General features: G+C 38.6%; 1 long non-coding RNA gene across 1 annotated transcript; it reads left to right on the plus strand.

The window, feature by feature from the left end:
* The first annotated feature begins 1,570 nt into the window (after window positions 1-1,570).
* LOC148766920 (uncharacterized) lies at window positions 1,571-4,032 on the plus strand. The gene is made up of 3 exons (XR_016034494.1): window positions 1,571-1,931; window positions 2,028-2,075; window positions 3,692-4,032. It is a non-coding gene; the product is annotated as an uncharacterized LOC148766920 (long non-coding RNA).
* The last annotated feature ends 4,815 nt before the right edge of the window (window positions 4,033-8,847 follow it).

Raw genomic sequence — 8,847 nt, forward strand, 5'->3', positions numbered from 1 at the left:
TGGCATTAGCTTCGAGCTAGTCATTATTCCTCTTGTTATGGAATTGGCTTGTTCTAAGCATTCTTGCTTTCCTTATGGCATTGGCTTAGTGCTAAGCACTATTCCTCTTGTTATGGAATTAATTTTTGCTAAGCATTCTTACATTCCTTCTGACTTTAGCTTTTAGTTAAGCATTCTTTAGCTTTTAGTTAAGCATTATTCCTCTTCTCATGGAATTAGTTTTTACCAAGCATTCCTACTTTCATAATGGCATTAGCTTCGAGCTAAGTATTATTCCTCTCCTTATGGAAAATTAGCTTGTGCTTAGCATTCTTACTTTCATTTTGGCATTAACTTCATGCTAAGCATTATTCCTCGTCTTATGGAAATAGATTTTATATATTTATTTGTTTGTTTATTTATTTTTATTTTCTTAGTTTTTTTCCCTTATGGTATTAGCTTGTGCTAAGCATTCTTACTTTCCTTATGGCATTAGCTTCCTGCTAAGCATTATTGCTCTTCTTATGGAATTAGTTTCTGCTAATCATTCTTAGCTTGGGCTAAGCATTCCTACTTTTCATCTGGCATTAGCTTAGAACTATGTATTATTCCGCTTGTTATGGAATAAGCTTATGCTATGCATTTTTACTTACCTTTTGGGCATTAGCTTCGAGCTAAGCATTATTCATCTCCTTATAGAATTAGCTTGTGCGAAGCATTCTTACTTTCGTTTTGGCATTAGCTTCGAGCTAAGCATTATTCCTCTTCTTTTGGAATTAGCATTTTTTTAATTTATTTATTCATTTATTTTTTTGATGAATTAATTTACATATTTTTTTTCCATATGGAATAAGCTTGTGCTAGGCGTTCTTATTTTTCGTTTGGTGTTAACTTCAAGCTAAGCATTCTTCACCTTCTTATGGAATTAGCTTATGCTAAGCATTCTTATTTCCTGTTTGGCATTAGCTTCGAGCTAAGCACTATTCCTCAATCTATGGAATTAGTTTATTTATTTCTCTATTTATATTTATTTTACTTTATTGTTGTAACACCCCGCCCTTTCGGATAACTCGTTTTATATTTTTATTATTTTTCATAAGTAGATTTTACGTTTAGAAATTTTATGTGTGCTAATAGGATAATTTCTTTATGAGCTAGCCTAGTTATACATGCATTCTTGATGAACTTTATGTGTGAGTTAAATTATGTGATTAGTTGATTTATGAGAATCGAATATTTGAAAATTTCACACGAAAAATAACTATATGAAAAATTTCATATTTTAATTAGATTATTGCATTCTAGAATTTAATTTGGATAGTTGGAATATATTTATGCATACACTAATTTTTTAGAAAAAGAATAAATTCATGCATATTAGATAATTAAATGAGTGAATAAACTTAGAAATAAAATTTTCTCCACTCTTCTTGTAATTTTCGGCCATGTGGAGACACACATGGATTTTATTTTCCATGTGTACAATTCTTTAATGTAGAAAGACTCATTAATTGGGATAATTGAAGGCTTAAGTGGCTTGTACCTTCTTCATTGAGAATGGTACTTCACTTTACCTTTTAATTCAAGACCCACTTTCTCTCTCTCTTTCCACCTAAGCATTTGAAACCCATTCTCTTTCTTCTTCCTCTCTCCCTAAATTCGGCCATCACCACCATCCCCTCACCAAGACTCCATTTTTACTCAAGCTCAAGCCATAGAACCACCTCCAATCCAACCCACCTAAAGAGGAAATTCCAAGAACACCCCCAAATGCTTGCAAAGCTCTATAAATAGAACCCAACACCCAAATGAATTTTCATCTTCTCCACCATATCTTAAAGCTCTTAAGAAAACATCATTCTCTCTCTTCTTCTCCTCCATTTCGAAATTATTAGTGTAGGAAGCTCAAAATCTCTCCTCATTTCCAAAAAGAAGTCTCTTCAACTAGAAGTGTAAGAAAGCTTTCATTTTTCTTCTTCCCTTTCAATTTCGAAAATTCCCTAATGTTTTCTTCTAATTTCTTTATAATTTCTTCAAGGTTCTTATAGTGGGTTATTCAATCCACCAACTCCTTCATATTTTCTAAGAAGATTAAGGTGAGAATTTCATATTCTTGCTACAAGTGATTCTTCACCAATATTATTTCTTCTTTCACCTTCTTCGTTCTTAATGGCCTAAAATTTGGGAAGTTGTATTACTTTGCTTGTTTATTGTTAGATGATCCATGCATGTAATGATCTAAGCTTTAATTGAAATAATCTTGAAGAACTAAGAATAATATGATAATTTAATTTTTATTTATGTATATGTAAATATATATATACTAGACCTGCGTGATCTTAAGGAAACTTCGATCCATGGTTTTCGTAAACCTGCGTGGTCGAAGAAAGTACTTGATCCATGGTTTATTTATAATCTAAATGTGCTATATATAAGTATATGTTTCTATGTGTATATATATATATCGACCTACGTGGTTGTAAGTGTACTCCCTCCGGGTCGAGGAAGCTTACGATCCATGGTTTATGATCTATGAGTAATAAGATAATATACGAAGATAAAAATCGAGAACAAGATTAATAAAAATGGAATTTTGTGTAATTGAATTGTTGATGGTTCGAATATTTTGGAAAGAAAATGGAGTAAATGGAATTTTGGTGCTACTTGAAAGAAAACTTCAAGGCTCTTGAGAAAGAGGGCTTGAACTTTAATTAATAAAACTCGGAGATAGTAATTATAAATAACCGAATGCTTTGAGTTGTTTTGCTATATGTGATCTATGCTCTTTGTTTGAATTTTTATGTGTCTTACTTGCTTTAGTGATTTTGTGACTAAACTATGTGCCTTTTGTGAAATATGTGAAAATATGTGTGCTTATGTGAAAGCTAACTTTGAATATGTGAAATGAAGAGTATATACTAACTTCACTTGCACGTTTTTAAAGTTGGAAAATCTTGTAAAACATAGATCGAATAAGCACGGGGTATGAGGGACCGGTACCCCAAAAATGAAATGAAGAGTGTGTGGTTTGATTCCACTTATGAAACGGGTTCCAAATAAATGAAGGCTTATTGTCTATGGTTTTACTTGATTTTTCAAAGGATATCCGAACGAAAAATGTTTTCTCACACACCTAATCAAATTGCTTGAAATGAATGAAAGTATGTGCTAACCTCACTTGCACGTTTTTAAAATTGGAAAGTCTTGTAAAACATAGATCGAATAAGCACGGGGTATGAGGGACCGGTACCCCAAAAATGAGATGAAGAGTGTGTGGTTTGATTCCACTTATGAAACGGGTTCCAAATAAATGAAGGCTTATTGTCTATGGTTTTACTTGATTTTTCCAAAGGATATCCGACTAAAGAAAATGATTTTCTCACACATTGTATAAGCACATGAATGAATGTATGTGTAAAAGAATGACTCCCTTGTAAGGGATCTCCTCTTATTCCTTATGAAATGATGAAATGAAGGTCTAAGAGGTAAATCGAAAAGTTCTAAGAGGTAAATCGAAAAGGGTCTAAGAGATAAACCGAGAAGGTAAAGGTAAATCGGTAAATTTTCTTAAAGAAATGATGATTGAGGTATATGTATACTTGTATATGTATGTAGATGTATGATTATATGATTCCTTGTCTAAGTGTATTTGATATTCTATGGAATTCTCATTGAGTCTCAAAGACTCATATAGGTGTTGAATTGCTTGTAGGATTACCCGATTTCGAGCCCGAGGATCGTGGTTGAAGTTGAGTTCGTGGATCGGGAGAAGAGTTCATATGGAGGCATGGTGGATTTTGGGTGCTCTTAATATACTAATGTGGTTTTATTTGTACACTTTGCTTTTAAAGACATTCGACACCGTTTTAGGTGTTTATTATCGTTCCCTTCCGCCTATTGGAGGAACTTACTATTGATGCATAATGTGTAATGTGACATATGATTAACATTACCTATTTTGATATATGTTATGATGATTCCTCAAAAACTTATGTAACTTTAGGGCAAGTTTTCCTAAAAACCTTATAAAATGCCCATCGGCTAGTTATGTGTTGTGTTCTGCCTAGTAGTTTAATAATTCGTGTTAATTATATCTTGTATACATTATTGCATGAAATTTTACAGCATCATAGGTCTATTTGTTAGGTTCACGTTGATAGGTCGTTTGCATCATTTGGATAAGCCATGAATTAATTACGAATTGTTTACCAACTCTTCTCTGAAACAGAGTCATTGTAGTATTTACAACAAAATACGAAGTTTTTCTCACTCAAAAAGATTTATTCCACTTGGTATAAACTTCTAACTTACCAATGTACTTTAGTATATAATTTTATGATTTTTGAGACAGTAGGGAATTTATAAAGATTTTTCAAAGATCACTCCCCTGCTTTAGATTTTCAAACTGTATAGTTGTACCATTTTAATTATTCCTTTCAAATGGCTCAAGTTATTTCAAAACTGTTTTTCCTAGGTTATCTAGGTCCTTATTAGAGCATGTGGTAAAACTTTCAAGTGTTTTGCATGAGCGGTTAGAGAGTTATTAATTTGTTTAATTGATAGATCAAAACTGTCTAATATTTTCTCACTTTGCTAAAATGGAACTTAATCTCTAGTCATGCATGCATAGTTTGTGAAATTGATTAAGTGAATGTTGTTTGGTAATATGTGGACACTCTTACTCTGATTCTAAAAGAAAAAAAAAATTTGTCGAAATTTTCTATTCCCGATTTATATATTTCAAAGTCTTCCGCTATCATATTCTAAAATACTAATTAAGTATAACTAGAAAATGGGTGTCACACATACGTGGTATCAGAGCAACGATCCCCGGAAAATCTCCATATGAACTTAAAGATCTCCGAAATCCTCGAATGACGACATCAACTAAGAACTCGGGCAGGTATGTGTTTATATGTGCACATTTCTTAACTAATGAGAAGTGTTTATTTGTTTAAAGTGCTAAAATGTCGGGAGCACAAACTCGAGCTCAAAACGCCGCTAACGGTCCGAACGATCAATCTCGCACCATACAAGACCTCACCGCCCTCGTCCGAGAACAAAATGAACAAATTCAACGCCTTGTTAACCTCCAAAACCAGAACCCTCCACCTCCACCAACTCAAAATACCACACCCCAAGCCATTTACGAAAGGTTTCTACGAATGCACCCCGCCGAATTCCATGGAGGCCCCGATCCAACCATAGCTGAAGAATGGATCAAATCCCTCGAAGTCATTTTCGACTACATGGAAATGTCCGACCAAGATCGAATCCATTGTTCTCTTTTCCTACTGAAGAACGAAGCCCGTCATTGGTGGGAAGGTACCAAAGAAGGAATCGACCTAACGAACACTACTTGGAGCGCTTTCAAAATCTTATTCTTCGAAAAGTACTTTTCCAAAAACCTCCGAGCTCAGAAGCTAAAAGAATTTCTTGAGCTAAAGCAAGGCAACATGTCCGTACCCGAGTACGTAAGGCGATTCGAACAAGGATGTCTCTACGCCCCATTCATATCCCGAGACGCTGACGAAAAGGCCAACCATTTCATTAGAGGCCTCAATCCGGTGATTCAACGAGATGTCCGCATGTCTTCCGTAACGACTTTTCGGAAAATAGTCGACAAAGCACTCGAAGCAGACCAAGCCGAGCAAGAGATTCGTCAATCTCGATCCGTTCCACCCGCCACTACTCACAAATGGAAGAGGCCCCACCCCGGACCTAGCCAAAACAAGGGAAAATGTCCAATGATTCAAAAGCATGCTACGCCACCAGCCCGACCGATTTGCCCAAAATGTCGGAAACCTCACTTTGGACACTGCGTTCAAGGCACCAACAATTGTTATCGCTGTGGAAAACCAGGGCACTTGATAAGGGATTGCCCACAACCCCCACCGCAAAATCGAGCTCCCGGTCGAGTGTTCGCAATGACCAAAGATGAAGCCGAAGCCGACCCCCCTTCGAGATAGCAGGTACAATTTACGTTTGTAACAATCTCGTTTATGCTCTAGTTGATTCCGGATCGACTCACTCATTCGTCTCGAGTACCCTCGCCGCCAAATTCCCAATAACCCCTACCACATCTAGTGAATTATTCACAATTCGCTTACCGTCTGGCAATGATTTAGAATCCGACCTCTTTTTCAAAGATTGCCCAATCCAAATCCAAAAGAAGCCACTCGATTCCGACCTCATAATTCTCCCTATAGACCATTTCGAAGTAATTCTCGGAATGGATTGGTTGTCCAAATTTAAAGCCCAAATTAATTGTGCGACCAAAACCGTCTATCTTTCTTTACCCCACGGACAAACAGTGGAATTCCAAGGGTCCTACTCACCTTCACTCCAAATCCTCTCCGCCGTCAAAACACTTAAGCTCGCCCGAAAGGGGCATTGTTGTCTTTTGGTCGACATAGTCGAAATCTCCGACGAAAATAAACCCGAGCCATCCCAAGTACCAACCGTTTGTGATTTTCCCGATGTCTTTCCCGAAGATCTCCCCGGTCTTCCACCCGATCGTGAAATTGAATTTGAGATCAACATAATTCCCGGTGCAACTCCTATTTCCAAAGCACCCTACCGCATGGCCCCGTTAGAACTTAAAGAACTCAAAGACCAAATTCAAGAGCTTATCGATAAGAAGTTTGTTCGCCCTAGCTTCTCTCCTTGGGGCGCTCCCGTCCTCTTCGTCAAAAAGAAAGACGGAACCCTCCGCCTATGTATCGACTACCGAGAGCTTAACAAAGTCACGATAAAAAATAAATATCCCCTACCGAGAATCGACGACCTTTTCGACCAACTCCAAGGCTCCACGGTGAACTCAAAGATCGATCTCCGTTCCGGATATCACCAATTGAAAATCAAGAAGGAAGATATCCCAAAATCCGCTTTCCGAACTCGTTACGGCCATTACGAGTTTGTAGTAATGCCATTCGGTCTAACCAACGCCCCGGCCGCTTTCATGGATCTAATGAACCGAATCTTCCACAAGTACCTCGACCAATTTGTAATCGTCTTTATCGACGACATCTTAATCTACTCTCGAAACGATGAAGAACACGAAGAACATTTGAGGATCGTGCTCCAAACCCTCCGAGAAAACCAACTTTACGCAAAATTCTCCAAATGTGAATTTTGGTTACGCCAAGTCCACTTCCTTGGGCACGTGATCTCGAAAGAAGGAATATCGGTAGATCCAAGCAAGATCGAAGCCGTTTGCAATTGGCCGACTCCCCGAAATGTTGGAGAAATCCGAAGCTTCCTCGGTCTCGCGGGTTACTATCGACGATTCGTTCTGAACTTCTCCAAAATCGCTTCTCCACTCACTCGATTGACCCGAAAGGAGACCAAGTACCAATGGACCGCCGAATGTGAGTCTAGCTTCCAAGAGCTCAAGAATCGATTAACTTCCGCCCCAATTCTCGCCTTACCCGACAAAACCGGAAACTACGTAGTCTATAGCGATGCTTCCAAGCATGGACTTGGAGCCGTCTTGATGCAAAATGGGAACGTAATTGCCTATGCCTCTCGTCAATTAAAAGATTACGAGAAGAATTACCCGACGCACGACTTGGAACTTGCCGCCGTTGTTTTCGCCCTCAAAATTTGGAGGCACTATCTCTACGGAGAGAAATGTTCGATCTTCACCGACCACAAAAGCCTAAAGTACTTCTTCACCCAAAAAGAAATTAACATGAGACAAAGACGATGGCTCGAATTGGTCAAAGATTACGATTGCAAAATACTTTACCACCCCGGTAAAGCTAATGTCGTGGCCGATGCTCTTAGCCGGAAGTCCATGTGCGCTTTGATCATTGAACCGCCGCTCAAGTCGACTATCAAATCCGCCCAACTCCTTGATGATCAACTTCTAAAAATCCGAGAAAGCTTATCAACCGGTCGAAATCCCAATTTCTCGATCTCCGACGGCGAAGTCTTAAAATTCCAAGGAAGAATTTGCGTTCCGGCAAACAAAGAGATAAAAGAATTAATTCTCGGCGAAGCTCACAAAACCCCCTACTCTTGCCACCCGGGCGAAACAAAAATGTACCAAGACGTGAAGAAATTATATTGGTGGCCCGGAATGAAGAAAGACATAGCCAAGTTCGTGTCCGAATGCCTAGTTTGTCAACAAGTTAAGACGGAACACCAACGGCCCGGCGGACTTCTTCAACCCAACCTCATACCCGAATGGAAGTGGGAAAGGGTAAACACGGATTTCGTTCAAGGATTTCCAAAAACTCAAAAAGGTTCCGACTCAATATGGGTGATAGTTGATCGCCTAACCAAATCCGCTCACTTTCTACCGGTCAAGACTACCTTTAGTCTCGAAAAGCTAGCCGAACTTTACATCCGAGAAATTGTCCGGCTCCATGGGATTCCTATATCAATTATTTCTGATCGAGACCCCCGATTCACTTCAAAATTTTGGAAGAGCTTACACGAAGCAATGGGGACCCGTCTAGCCTTTAGTACGGCATACCATCCCCAAACCGACGGTTAATCCGAGAGAACGATTAAAACTCTCGACGATATGCTCCGAGCATGCATAATGGATTTTGGTGGCAATTGGGAAAGCCGGCTACCGCTCATCGAATTCTCGTACAATAATAGTTACCAATCGTCGATCGAAATGGCGCCATACGAAGCATTGTACGGAAGAAAGTGCCGATCTCCAATCCATTGGGACGAAGTCGGCGAGCGAAAATTATTGGGCCCCGAACTAGTCCAACACACCGTCGACATAATCAAACACATCCGGGAGAAAATGAAGTCGGCCCAAGATCGCCAACAAAAATACGCAAATAAAAGGAGACGAGACTTGGAATTCAATGTTGGCGACCACGTATTTCTAAAAGTCGCTCCACT

The sequence above is a fragment of the Erythranthe guttata genome, chromosome 11, assembly GCF_056151865.1.
Source record: "Erythranthe guttata isolate IM_541 chromosome 11, IM_541, whole genome shotgun sequence".
Classification (NCBI taxonomy): domain Eukaryota; kingdom Viridiplantae; phylum Streptophyta; class Magnoliopsida; order Lamiales; family Phrymaceae; genus Erythranthe; species Erythranthe guttata.